The sequence below is a fragment of the Plecotus auritus genome (genome assembly GCF_963455305.1).
Source record: "Plecotus auritus genome assembly, chromosome: 8".
NCBI lineage: Eukaryota > Metazoa > Chordata > Mammalia > Chiroptera > Vespertilionidae > Plecotus > Plecotus auritus.
This window is the reverse complement of record NC_137782.1, coordinates 114,271,825-114,286,026: the sequence shown is the minus strand read 5'-3', so window position 1 is coordinate 114,286,026 and position 14,202 is coordinate 114,271,825. Positions and strand designations below refer to the sequence as shown.

Sequence of the window (14,202 nt, the reverse complement as noted above, 5' to 3'; positions counted from 1 at the left end):
ATTACTAACAATGGATTTGGTACTAGTACAGGCACACCTTGGAGATATTGTGGGTTCAGTTCCAGATCACCTCAATAAAGTGAGTACTGCAATAAAGCAAGTCATAATCTCTTTGTTGGTGGAGGGTCTTGCCTTCAAATTATAAAAGACACAACATCTGTGAAGTGCAAAAAGCAAAGCTCAATAAAATAAGGTATGCCTGTATTACCATCTTTGGATGCAAATTCTCCCTTCCCTACATTTTCAAAATGATGCTTGTAAACCCATTTTGTTCAGCTGCCAATCACATTCCTGCCAATGGCTTTTCCCCTCAGTATTTGAGTTGTTACCCAAAAGCACAAAGCCTTTCTGAATTTGTGCCGAAGAGCTTGACTCCCACCTGCCATGCTCCACTTCTGCCATGCACATTTGCTTATTAAAGGTTCTGAAAAGTCCTGTGGTAAATAAGCCCATCCAACTGTTTAAAACAGCTTTTTCCCAAATGTCATTCATTCAGCGATATTTACAAAGGGCCTACTCTAGGCCATGAGTTTTTCTAGGTCCTGGGGATATGTAAGGCAATACACACTCCCTGCTCGCATGGTGCTTGGTGCTAACAGAGGAAGACAAGACATAAACAAACAGAGCCATTAATGTATTGGTTCACACCTATGTATAGGGATAGGCACACGATGCCACTGATAGTAACAAAGAAGAGTAAGGGACAAAGGGAAGGCCTCTAGTAGGGTATGATGCTGAGAAGAGGCAGAGCAGAGTGAGGAAACAAATAATACAGCCACCTGGATAAAGAACTTGGCTGGATCCCAGAATCCCAAGAGCAGCAAGGAGACCCATGTCCCTCATGGAATGAACACCAATGAAGAATCCTGTCAATGGCCCTTTACTAAGATGGAAGCTCCTGGTCCCCATCCCCATCATACACGAACCCCAGGGGAAAGACCATGTGTCTAGGGTTCAGTTTTTAAAACATTCTCCCAAAACATATCTAGACACTAAAGTAAACTGTACAAAAATAATCCAGTTATGCACAAGAAACTGATAGCCTGGGAGGACTCACAGGAAGAAGGATAACTAGACAGCTGAGGGCTAGAACAATGGGGGACATTCTACAAACAAGTTAACCTTTTCAGACCTTTGAGTTTGAACTAAAATGTATTACCTAATCGGTAAAATTACTAAATTACAACTTAATAAAATAAAACATTGCATATGATCATAACATATATAAAGTTTTATTATGGTAACTGTGATTTTTAGATTCATAGATAGGGTTTCTCTCAGTCTAAGTTCAGAAATTTCCTGTGTCTACTTGGCCATCGTTACAATTTACCATCTTACAATGACTGCTCATCTAGTCACATCTGTCCTAACTCAGGACGGATGTGAGGTTAAGACAGATTCTCATGAATAATAATAAAGAACAAATCATTAGCAAATACCTGTGTAGGGCTCACTGCATGTCAGGCACTCCTCTTAGCAAGTACTAAACTCAACTAATCTCCAGTTCATATTATATTTAAGAAAACATTTCTTCAAAATATATATGTACATACTCTTATTGAAGAGTTTTAATGTTCCTAAAATCTCCACATGAGTAAGAAAGGAGGTAGTAAGAGTACAAAATGACGCAAATCTCAAACTAACTAGTGAGCTCATGTTCTCCTTCACGTACCTTCTGAGGCCTGGGGTCCACATTTCCCAGCAGTATTTACTTTGCCCAAGGTTCTTGCTTCCTCCTGTCAATGTATAGGATAAATTTTAAAACCAATAAGCACCATTAAAAGTGACAAGATCAACTTACTAACACAACTTGGTTTATACAAAGTGGATAACCACTTTGATTATTCAAGTACATTTTGCACAACAGGTTTCTTATAGAGGTGGGTAATACTTGGATTTCTTGGTAAGTGAACAAGCATTCTAAATGTACCAACAATGCCAACTATTTTAAAAAATGACCTGCAATGTAGTATGAAAAAAGAAATGTTTTGTAGCAAAAATAATCAAATCCTATTATACCTGTTTTATATATTTGATATTGGATAAAGAATTCCTGTGTAAGATGATCAAAACTTCCAATGCAAGGTGTTCCCTGGGTTTTGCATTTCTCCAAGCTTTAACACCCTAGCAAATTCTAGTCAAATGTCATATCATGAATGAATAACTAGAAATAAATAACACTCATGGAATTAGGGAGATTACAGATTTGACAATATTTAACAGAATTACATGGCAAAATAAACAATTCATTTGACACACAATACAGCCCAAGCTGCCTGGGAGGCATGTGGCACAGTCTGGCTGTGCTTCCCTCAACTCTTAAAAACTCAATGTGAACATTAAAATCAGTTTTATGTTACGTAGATAAAAAGATTAAGCTTTATGTACTCACATCCAGATTCTTCCAGACCAGTATCAAGAGAAAACAGATTCTCTTGGCTGCTGCAATCTCTAAGGCCCTGCATTCACCTCTCTCCCTGGTTTCCATTTCTGGCTCTCTCCCACCTTTTTATTGTATAACATCAAGCATCTGAAAAATGACCTGCCTATAAATGCAGATGGCCTGCAATGTGTACTAATTCTTTCCTTTCTTTGTTCAGTTTTGTAAGCACTTCAGTTTTCACTCCAGGTAGGGAGAGAATTTTTCTCTCCGGTATTTCTTTGAGATTCTTTTCTTCAGGGTCGAGAGAAAAGATGAAACGAGTTTTCTTTTCCTCTTAACCCAAGATGGACTATGCCCTCATTTTAAGGGGAAAATGGAGAAGACCACTTCTCGCTTTGTTTCTTTCCTCTTTCACCCAGTCACTGAAAAGGGTAAATGTAGGTGCTGGAGATCAGCAAGCAGGAGCTAAACTCAGCTGCCTAATTTAAAAAATGTCTGGGACATTTCTCACCCTGGCAGTTAAAACTGACCAGTACCCAACCTTTCATGGCTCAAAGCTCCAGACTTTGGATTTTTCAGACAAAAACTCCTTTATGACAGTGCTCCCGCTTAGCTAACCAGAACCTGGCCGCGCTGTTTTCTGTTCAAGGTGGGCCCCTTCAGCCTTTGGCAGACTTGGAAAACAAAAACGACAGCTTTGGAAAACCTGGTTCATCTTCCCAGCCAGAAGTGCAGAAATGGATGCCTCAACCTCAACTTCTGACAGGCCTCTGGATTGTCAAAAGAAGAGCTGAGAGCACTCTGGAGCCTGGCTGAAAGGAGACTGCATTTGCAACCTTCCCTTTCAGCCCACCCACCAAAATTGTGCACTTAAAAAAGGCTGCACATGGCCCCTCATCCCTGCATGTTCCCTGCACCCAAGTGGAACATTTTCTTCCTCTTTCCGCCCGCAGTTACTAATGCAAAATCTCAGCCAAGGATGAAAGAAGTAAATGACAGATCACCGAGTGTCCATAATTCCAGTGAGCCCAGCATCCCGCGGGGAGGATGCCGCCTCATCGCTATAACGAACGCGAGGAAGGTTCTCCCTATGAAACCCGCCAACTAGGAAGGTCCTCACGTCGCCAAATACTGGGATGCTGCTCGCAAAGAAAAGGCGGTTCACCCTGATCAGTCCACCCGGGTGGTGTGGGGGTCGGGCGTGGACATCTGTGGAACCAACCCCCGGCCGGGCCCCGAGCTCACCCTCCGTTGAGCCGGAGCGTTTCCGCGGCTCTTCCGCGAAGCTGAGCGCGGCCTCCGGGTCTGGGGGCGAAAGGCGCGGGTCCCGGCGTCCAGAGCGGGAAGCCCGCCCGCCCGCAGGTCCCGCGCCGCCGCCTGGCCCGGGAAGAGCCGGCCGCAGCGCCGGAAAGAGGAAGCCCCACGCGCCAGGCCCTCTCGGGGGGCGAGGCTGCCACCGCCCCCCGCGGCTCCCGCGGCCCCCGCGCGTCTGTACGCGTCTGTACGTGCCACCCGCGGGCTGTGCGCGTTCACACCGCCAACCCGACGTGCGCGCGCCGCCTGCTCCTCCGTGCGCGAACCCGCCGCCGTCCCACCGGGCGCGCGCTTCCGGGCCGATCAGACGCGGACAGAGGCCGGAGGTGGCGCAGCAGAGGGACTTTGCCCCGCCACCGCGGCAGCCAGTCGGGGGATTTAACTTTGTTGTCAAGGTAGAGTTGATTAATAAACAACTGAGAAAGCCCAGAACAGTGCACAGTCTTGTGGAGTTCTAACTACAAACTTTAAAAATTTTTTTCAATTACAGTTGATATAAAATAATATATTCGTTTCAAGTGTACAAGGTGAAGGGATTAAAAAGTACAAGTTGCTAGTTGTAACTTAACCTGCAGAAGTGCATGAGACAGCAGGATTTTAGAACCTGGTATGGAAGTCACTCCCAAAAGTGTTAGAGGTTTCATTGCCCTGGAAAAGGTAAAGTAGTTTTGTTTTGATATAACCTACATGTTTGTTAACTACCTAACTATTCTATATCTATTTAGCAAACGGGGTAATATAGATATGTGCACACAAACACAAATTTTTGTTAAGCATTCAAGAAAACAGCTTTTTTGTTTTGTTTTTGTCTACCCTGTTGGTTCCCTCCTCAATTAGTTAAATATATCAGTGGGGCACAGTCTTTTAAGATTTCACTTTTAATGCGAAATTTAATCCAGCATAGTTTAAAATGGCAAAAGGTTTTACTTGGCCTAAATATCAAAATATTCAGCCCTTTGGGCACTATGGTCAACATGAGACATTTCCTTTCTCTTGAGGATTTAAATGGGCCCACAAATATGGAAGAAGCACAGTAAGTAAAATTGGAGCTTAGATGTGACATGGAATATTATGCAGGATTTAAGGGCCCAGGCTCTGGGAATTAGACTTCTTGAGTTCAAACCCACATCTGTCTTGTGATCCTGTCTTCTTTTACCTTTCTCTGGCCAGAAAATGGGATTATATAGCATTTACCTCAGAATTTGCAAAAGAATAATGGAGATACTGCATTTTAAGTACATAGCACAGTTCTTCCCCAGTAGTGAACCTTACAACAAACATAAGCTACTTTCATTATTATTATTTTTATTATTATTATTTATTGCATTCCCAGGATACTGTTCAAATATTAAAAGATAATAGTTCTTTCCAGGGGCTTGCACTTTGATGACTAAAATAACTGAGTATTTTTCTTGGGGTTTTCCCAAATTATTTCAGTTCCATTTTTTATTTCTATAAATGAACTTCAGGAAAGTATTAGCAGTTAATCTTTACAATGGGAGGATGGCTTCTAAAATAGTGGTTCTCAAAGTATGATCTGTGGACCCCTGAAGGTTGCGATGTCAAAACTACTTTCACAGGACCTACAACAGGCCAAGAGACGGATGGAAACATGCTCAAAGTCACTAATTATCCGAGAGATGCAAATCAAAACAATAATGAGGTACCATCTCACACCTGTCAGAATAGCTGTCATCAGCAAATCAACATACAGGTGCTGGCGAGGATGCAGAAAAAAAGGAACCCTCGTGCACTGCTGGTGGGAATGCAGACTGGTGCAGCCACTGTGGAAAACAGTATGGAGTTTCCTCAAAAAATTAAAAATGGAACTGCCATTTGACCCAGTAATCCCACTTCTAGGAATATATTCCAAGAAATCACCAATCAGAAAGGATATGTGCACCCCTATGTTCATAGCAGCACAATTTATAATAGCTAAGACTTGGAAACAGCCTAAGTGCCCATCAGCAGATGAGTGGATTAAAAAACAGTGGTACATCTACACAATGGAATACTACGCTGCTGTAAAAAAGAAGGAACTCTTACCATTTGCAACAGCATGGATGGACCTGAAGAGCATTATGCTAAGTGAAATAAGCCAGTTGGAGACAGATAAATATCACATGATCTCACTCATTTGTGGAATATAATGAACAACATAAACTGATGAACCAAAATAGAGCCAGAGGAAAAAAATATATTTTAGAATATAATAGAAGTAATCCTGTTATTTGCAGATTTTAATATTTTCTACAACCTTTGTGATATTATACTATGTTAGTACTAGAGGCCCGGTGCACAAAACACGTGCACTGGAGGGGGTCCCTCAGCCTGGCCTGCCCCTTCTCACAGTCCAGAAGCCCTCAGGGGATGTCCTACTGATGGCTTAGGGGGAGCGGGCCTAAGCCGCAGTCTGGCCTACCTCTGCGGGAGGTGATCGGCCAATCAGGGAAAGGCACTGCCCCATTACTCCCTCACTGCTGCTGCCTCTGGCCTCCCTCTGCGGGAGGTGACCCTGCAATCAGGGGAAGGCGACACCTCCATCACGCTTCTGCTGCTGCCACTGCCGGCCACAAGGTTTCCTGAGCCACGGCCATCACAGCCACTGCAGCTTGCCTGAGCCTCACCTGGCCCTCATTGCTGAGCCTCAGCCTTTGCAGCAGCCAGCCCTGGGCAAGTGTCAGGCCATCGGCTGTGAGCTTCCCTGTGCTTAACCAATCGGGTGCGCTCATCCGGTGATGGGCAGACCGTGTCTTCCAGGGTTCTCCTGGCTGCAGGGGAGAGTGCAGGTCTCCCTCTGGCCCTGGGTCACTGGGTCTGACTACTAGAGGAAATTCCCTGCATTGGTTGCCCGGACACCGGGAGGCCTCCACCGATTCCCGACCCTGACCCGAGGGGTGTTGAGGGGCGATGGAGGCGGCCTGGGAGTTAGAGGAACCACAGGAAGGAGCTGCCTTTCTCAGAACCTCTGACCCGCAGTGCTGGAGGCCAAGGTGGGGAGTGGTTGGGCCGGGAGCTCTTAGCGTGGAGCTCGGACTTTCCCTCACCTTCCTTCGCTGCTGGGCTGTCCCTCACTCACCTGCCTTCGCTGCCGGTGTGGAGGTTTCCCAGCAGAGTGGCTCTGCTGCCACTTTGCAGAAGGAATCTGTGGTCCTTCTGGGCAAGCAGCAGCAGCCATTGGGAGCACTCGCAGCCACCTCTGCTGCCATGTGGGGAGTACAGGCCACCCTCCACCAGGCCTGCCTCCCCCACCCCCATCCCCGCTGCCGTGTCCCCAAAGCTGCAAGTCCCCGCCCACCCGTGCCAGTCGTTACTGTGACGGCGTCCCAACCAATTTGCATATTACCCTTTTATTAGTATAGATAGTTTTGGTAATATGTTTAAAATATTTTTCTTGAAATACTAATGTTTATTGCATGCAACATCATTATACTTAAAATTGTTTTTCTTGAAATAAAAAAAATTCCCTGAATGCAAGAGAACAAAAGTGAAAAAAAAACCTACTTTCACAATAATACTAGGATGTTAGTTGTCTTCACTATACAGGTATTTGCTCTGATGGTGCAAGAGTCATGGTGGGTAAAACTGATAACACTTAGCATGAATCCAAGCAGTGGAACAAAATTGACTTGGTTGTTACCACCATACACTTAAAGTAAAAACAAACATACCAAAGTGTCACAGAAGGATGTTCCCTTCAGAATGGAAGGGAAGTGCACAGGTCACTCCTGCATACCCAGGTTTGGTGGTTGTCAGGAGGCAAAGCTCTTGGGCAATGGTTTGAAATGCAAAACAGCTAGCTGCTTTTTTTTAATGGAACATCACCAATTTTACTCGAAAGAACTGACAAACTGATTCCACAAACTTGGGTATTTGGCAGTAATTTTCTCCCAAATGAATGAAATGAGCCTATCACTTCAAGAAAAACAACTGATAGCATTTGTCGCCAATGGTAAAATTCAGACTTTCAAGTGAAAATTCAAATTTTTGAAAAACCTGCATCTGCAGGTTTTGAGTTTGACAACATCCCAATATTTAAAGATTTTTATGATGAAATCAGTGGTCATGCTAACAATCTTTTTTTAAATATGTGGTATACTGATAGACTGATTGTGGCAAAATAAGAAAAATATATATGGCCTTTTCTCCAGTTCATGACTGAGACTTCTAAAACCTTTGTAAAGTCCCAAATGATAGGGGTGATAGGGTCATCCCTTGTTCTAGTATTTGGTCTTTGCTCCTGGTTCCTGACAAAACTCCTACTCTTTGGGTTTCTTGATAATTTTTAAAATGTATTTTTATTGATTTCAAAGAGGAGGGGAGAAGGATAGAAACATCAATGATGAGAGAGAATCATTAATCGGCTACCTCCTGCATGACCAACACTGGGGATTGAGCCCAGAACTTGGGCATGTGCCCTGACCAGGAATTGAACCCATGACCTCCTGGTTTATAGGTCAGTGTTCAACCACTGAACCACACTGGCCAGGCTGGGTTTCTTGATAATTTTTAAGAACTGTGCATGGGTTTGAAAACTGCTATTCTAAAATAACTGCTATTCTTAATGGTTAAAGAAAAATATACCAGATTCTTTTACCCTCCATAACTGCCAAGTGTGTATCTTTAAAGTCAAGGCTAAAGGTGCCTGAGCTGGAGGTGGCACTGGGGAATGACAGAAGTTAACCACTAACCAAAAACTATTGCCATCTGTTTGAACCAAACCTGTGCATTAATCAAATTGGTACCTTTAGAAAAACCCAGATGCCTCTTATAGGGAGCACGGGTTATATGGAGAACCATCATCCTTCAAGAATAGAAATTTGCCATTTCATCTGAACATTCTGTGGTATTAAGATTTTATAGAGAATTTGTTTATGTTGCTCTCAGACCTAGCAGCTGCTTTCTCCAGCTCAGCCTCCAAGATGGGGAAATCCTTCGCCAATTTCATGTGCAAGGAGGACTTTCATAACACCTCCAAATCCAATATCAAGAAAGTATGGATGGCAGAACAAAAAATACTATAGGTTAAGAAGAAACAAGAATTAATGCAACAATATCTTAGAGAATAAGAGTCATATGATAATAGATTGCTTATGGGAGATGAATGTATAAAGAATGGCCTTAATTTCATGTATGAGGCCCGATCAGGAGCTAAGAAAGAAAATAAAGAGAGCCCTAACCGGTTTGGCTCAGTGGATAGAGTGTCGACCTGCGGACTGAAGGGCCCCAGGTTTGATTCCGGTCAAGGGCATGTACCTTGGTTGCGGGCATATGTTTCTCTCTCATCGATGTTTCTAACTCTCTATCCCTCTCCCTTCCTCTCTGTAAAAAATCAATAACATATATTTTTAAAAAAAATAAAATAAAGAGAAAGAAGAAACAGGAGAGACTGAATACAAATTTGAATGGCAGAAAGGAGTGCCACGAGAAAAATATGCCAAAGATGACATGAACATCCGAGATCAGCCCTTTGGTATTCAGATTCATTAAAGGTGCATTAAATATCACAAGTGGGGTCATGTCAACACAGATCAGGAATGTCCTTTGTTTGGTCTTTCTGGAATCAATGCAAGTTCAGTTCCCACCCATGGCTCAGGACCATCAATGCACCCCTCGGAGCTAATAGCGGAGATGAGAAACAGTGGGTTTGCACTGAAACGAAATGTACTTAGGAGAAACTTGACCACAAATGATTTATCACAGGAATATGTTGCAAGTGAGGGTGAAGAAGATCCAGAAGTCAAATTTTTAAAGTTACTAGCAACCAAAAAAAACCCAGAAACTTCTCAGGGAATAGGCTCGACTTGAGAAGAAAAACAAGAAAAAGAAAAAAGATAGAAAAAAGAAAAAGCTTCAGAAGAGTAGAAATAAACACAAAAAAACATAAACACAAATCTTCCTCCCCCTCTTCCTTCTCTTCCTCTTCCTCCCCCTCTTCCTGCTCCTCCTCCTCCTGCTCTTCCTCCTCCTCCTCCAGTGAGACTTCAGAAAGCAGCAGTGAGAGTGACATCAAAGAAAACAAATACAGGGGGAATAAGGACACATATGTAATACCTTAATCAATAAAGAAATTTTTAAAAAAACCAAAAAAATTTTAAAAAAGAAAACAAATACAAAAGAAGAAAAGAAAGAAAAACAAATGTTCAAGAAAGAAAAACAGTGATATAGGAGAAAAGGACAAGTCTTTGAAGAGAAAACTTTATGAAGAACTTTTCTAGCAATCCCTGTAATAAGAAAAAAGTCAAGGAAGAGCCTAGATTTTTAAAACAAGGGAGTTCTAGGGAGACTAGCAAATGGAATTATTCTGGTTTTGACAAAAAATCTAGGAGCCATAACCACAGTCCAAAGAAGAGAGGATCTGAAAAAAATGAAAGGAGCAGGAGAGGCTGGAGCAGAGATGAGAAGAGCAGGAGAGGCCGAAGCAGAAGTCATAGTAGTTACAAGCAAAGGAAGGTAAGAAAATGGTCTTAGCAGAGTCCCAGTGAAGAGTGGAATACAAGAAATGATACCAGAAGCCACGGCACAGATATATACAGAGGAGGAAAAATGCACAGAGAAAACTCGGGAGATGAGCATACTAGAGTGACACAGAGAGAATGAAGAAGTAGAGAATAGAGACTGCATGTAACAATTAGCTGGAGATAAAAATATCTCTACTTTCTAGCAAGGGCTAATATGTACTCTTGTCTTTCTAATAAAAAGCTCTGTTTTAGTTTTCAATATCTGTAAACTGTCATATCAAGGAAAAACTACATGAATCTCATAAGAATGAACTTTGCAAATATTTGTAAGTAATTTTGGAGCTGTAAAAATATTTTCTGTTGATAAGTATTTTTTGTTGCCCTCTATACCAGTTATTTAAAAAAACACACACACCATAAACTCTGGAAAGAAAAGATTTTATAAGTTTCTCTCCAGTTCTTTATTTTGAGTTAAGCATGTATGGATTTGGAGTCCTTTGGTGTCAGTGCTATAAATGGACTTTTTTTTTCTTCTTGCCTCTTCCCCAACCCTTTTCTATGCCTTAGAAAGGCTCCTGCATTCTCCATGTCAGCTGGGGCAGGAGTCAGTTCCCACATTACCCTTGTTTCTGATTCCATCTCAGTGGACACCAGCCACTCATAGGCTTCCTTGGGGTTTCTTTGAAAGAGGTGGGTGGAAATTATTTCTCAGCCACCCTGGTTTTTAAAGCTAATGGTAAATTACTCACCAAGAGAGCATATCCCATTTCCTTTTTCTGAGCCCACTGAAAAATTGCACTTGGCTCCCTTGATGGACATATGAGGTGATGCTTACCAGAGTTGAAATGAGATTTTACCCTGGTTAAGGCTTTAGGAAAGCTGTGGTGGCCATAACCAGGCATCTGTATGTAGTTCTAGATCTATGAAATGTTTGCTTAATTAGAGGGCTCGTCTCAGTAGACATGTTGTTAGAGCAGGGGTTACACAAACCCACACAAGTTGATTTCCCTTTGCAATTTATACAGTAGATGGCTGTGCAAGTCAAAGTTTGATTTTGTTTTTCGTTTTTGTTATTTTTTACCAGTAGATGGCTGACAGAAACAGAATGGAGTCCATGCTCTGGTCCTCAGAATATCTCTAGTGAGTTTATTATGGCCTTTATGTTTTTTTCCATTATATTTTTATTTTTTAAATATTACTTTTTATTAGTTTTAGGTGTACGTCATAGCGGTTAGAGAATCATGTACTTTACAAAGTGTTTCCCCTGATATTTTCAGTACCCACCTGGCGCCATACATAGTTATTACAATATTATTGACTATGTTCTCTATGCTGTACTTTACATCCCTGTAACTATTTTGTAACTACCAATTTGTACTTCTTAATCCCTTCACCATTTTCACCAAGCCTCCCCTCTGGCAATTATCAGTCTGTTCCCTGTTTCTATGAGTCTGTTTCAATTTTGTTTGTTCATTTATTTTGTTCTTTAGATTCACATATAAGTGAAATCATATGGTATTTATCTTCCTTTGACTGACTTATTTCACTTAGCATAATACCCTCTAGGTCCATTCATGCTGTCACAGATGGTAGTACTGCATTCTTTTTTATGGCCAAGTAATATTCCATTGTATATGTGTATCACCATTTTTGATGGGCACTTGGTTTGCTTCCTTAGCTTTGCTATTATAAGTAATGCTGTAGAGAACATAGGAGTGCATATATTTTTTTGGAATTAGTGTTTTGGGTTTCTTTGGATATATATTCAGAAGTGGAATCACTAGGTCAGTGGTCGGCAAACTCATTAGTCAACAGAGCCAAATATCAACAGTACAACGATTGAAATTTCTTTTGAGAGCCAAATTTTTTAAACTTAAACTTCTTCTAACGCCACTTCTTCAAAATAGACTCGCCCAGGCCGTGGTATTTTGTGGAAGAGCCACATTCAAGGGGCCAAAGAGCTGCATGTGGCTCATGAGCTGCGGTTTGCCGACCACTGCACTAGGTCATAAAACAGTGCCACTTTTAATTTGTTGAGTAATCTCCATACTGTTTTCCATAATGGCTGTACCAATCTGCATTCCCACCAGCAGTGCATCAGGGTTTCCTTTCTCTACATTGTTGCCAACACTTTGTTTATTGATTTATTGATAACTAGAGACATGGTGCATGAAATTAGTGCATGGGTAGGGTCCCTAGCCCTGGTCAGTGATCAGGGTTGATTAGAGCCTTCCAGCTGCCCACGGGGCCTCCCTTCATTCTGCACCACCCCCTGGTGGTCAGCACACTTCATAGCAAGCGATCGAACTCCTGGTCTCCTGGTCAAACTCCCAAGGGGACAATTTGCATATTAGGCTATATAGATAGCCATTCTGACAGGTATGAGGTGATGTCTCATTGTGGTTTAAATTTGCATTTCTCTGATAATTAGTGATGTTGAACATCTTTTCATATGTTTCTTGGCCATCTGTATGTCGTCTTTGGAGAAGTGTCTATTCAGGTCCTCTGTTCTTCTTTTAATTGGATTTTTTTGTTTTTTTGGTATTAAGTTCTTTATAAATTTTGGTTATTAATTATGGACAGATGTTTTCTCTAATATATTAATAATGTGTCCTAAATTTGCTAAAATATGATAGGGCTTCACATTTGTGAAAATTCACCAAAATAATTTAAGTCAGAGGCATTTTTAAGACTTATATTTTGAATTGTTGAAAATATATTTTAAATATTCCTAAAATGAAATCCAAAAAGATGTGAATTCTTGAGGTGGAAAGAAACCACAGACATGCCCCAGGTTAGACTACATTTAAAATATACTTGGCTAAGGATAGAAAATTATATTTGGAAGAAAAGTGACCACACAGAGTATGTTTGGCCTATGTGACTGGGCCAGTGAGATGTACACAGAAATTATCTAAGCCAGTGGATGCCTATCAGTGGTCCACGGACCACTGGTGGTCTGTGAGGTCTGAAAGGTTGGTGACCGCTGGTTTAAGGAAACCTTTGGAGCAGCGGTCGCCAACCGGTGGTCTGCAGACCACTGGTGGTCCATGAGGTCCAAAAAGTTGGCGACCGCTGATCTAAGCCATCTATAGGACTCACCCTTAAGAACATGCCATATGTTCCAGAACGGAAGCAGCTGTGATCCCTGAGTCACCATTTGGAGGAAAGTTGCAGTACCTGCACAGAATAAGATGAGCAAGAAATCAGTATTCACTGTGCTAAGCCAAGGATATAGTTCAGGGTATATGCCTTATACAGCACAGCCTATCCTAATACAATATCCTAGTTTAGTGATAAGAACACTGGTTTCAGAGTCAGGAGACTTATGTTCTGTGAGGTTGAACTATAAGAAATTGCTGATAATTAGTAGTTTTTAATATTCAAGAATGGCAATTTCACATACTTCATACTAATAGTTCCTCCTCTGTGACCAGCTAAATATGTAACATTGAATAATCCCCAAATCCCATTTTGATCTCATTTTCCTCATATATTAAAATCAGACCTAATAGACCTCTTAAAACACCCCACCCAATAACAGCAGAAAACACATTCTTCTCAAGGGTACATAGAACATTCTTTAAGACATATATGCTATATGCTAAACTGTAAAACAAACCTCGATAAATTTTAAAGGATTGAGATTATACGAAGTATGGTCTCTAACTACAATGGGATTAAATTAGAAATCAACAACAGCAGGAAATCTGAAAAATACACAAAATTAAATAAAATATACTCTTCAATAATAAGAAGAAATCACAAGAAATTAGAAAATACTTTCAAATGAATAAGAAAGGAAAGCACAAAATACCCAAACATACGGAATACACACTGAAAGCATGCTCAGAACTTTATAGCTACAGATGGGAACATTATAAAAGAAAAAGATCTCAAATTCAACCTAACCTTTCCTCTTTTGTTGTTGTTTGTTGTTAATCCTCACCCAAGGATGTTTTTTTCCATTGATTTTTAGAGAGTGGAAGGGAGGGGAAGAGACAGAAAGAGAGAAACATCGATGTGAGAGAGACACATGAATTG

General features: G+C 41.4%; 1 protein-coding gene and 1 pseudogene across 8 annotated transcripts in view; one reads left to right on the top strand and one right to left on the bottom strand.

Moving 5' to 3' along the window:
• Positions 1-3,974, bottom strand: part of CHST10 (carbohydrate sulfotransferase 10) — a 47,672-nt gene extending 43,698 nt beyond the window's left edge. For 3 of the 7 annotated variants that reach the window (XR_013961386.1, XR_013961387.1, XM_080683681.1), the window contains exons 1-2: positions 3,629-3,974; positions 1,673-1,736 (exon numbers count right to left, since the gene is read on the bottom strand). The gene's annotated coding sequence lies outside the window, so the exon portion shown is untranslated. The remainder of the gene's footprint in view (positions 1-1,672; positions 1,737-3,628) is intronic. The other 4 variants (XR_013961388.1, XM_080683682.1, XM_080683683.1 and 1 more) reach the window with 2 other exon arrangements.
• A 4,645-nt stretch (positions 3,975-8,619) lies between these two features.
• Positions 8,620-10,297, top strand: LOC308256394 (corepressor interacting with RBPJ 1-like; annotated as a pseudogene). The gene is made up of 3 exons: positions 8,620-8,868; positions 9,068-9,719; positions 9,801-10,297. The product of its transcript is annotated as a corepressor interacting with RBPJ 1-like (transcript).
• Positions 10,298-14,202: the final 3,905 nt, after the last annotated feature.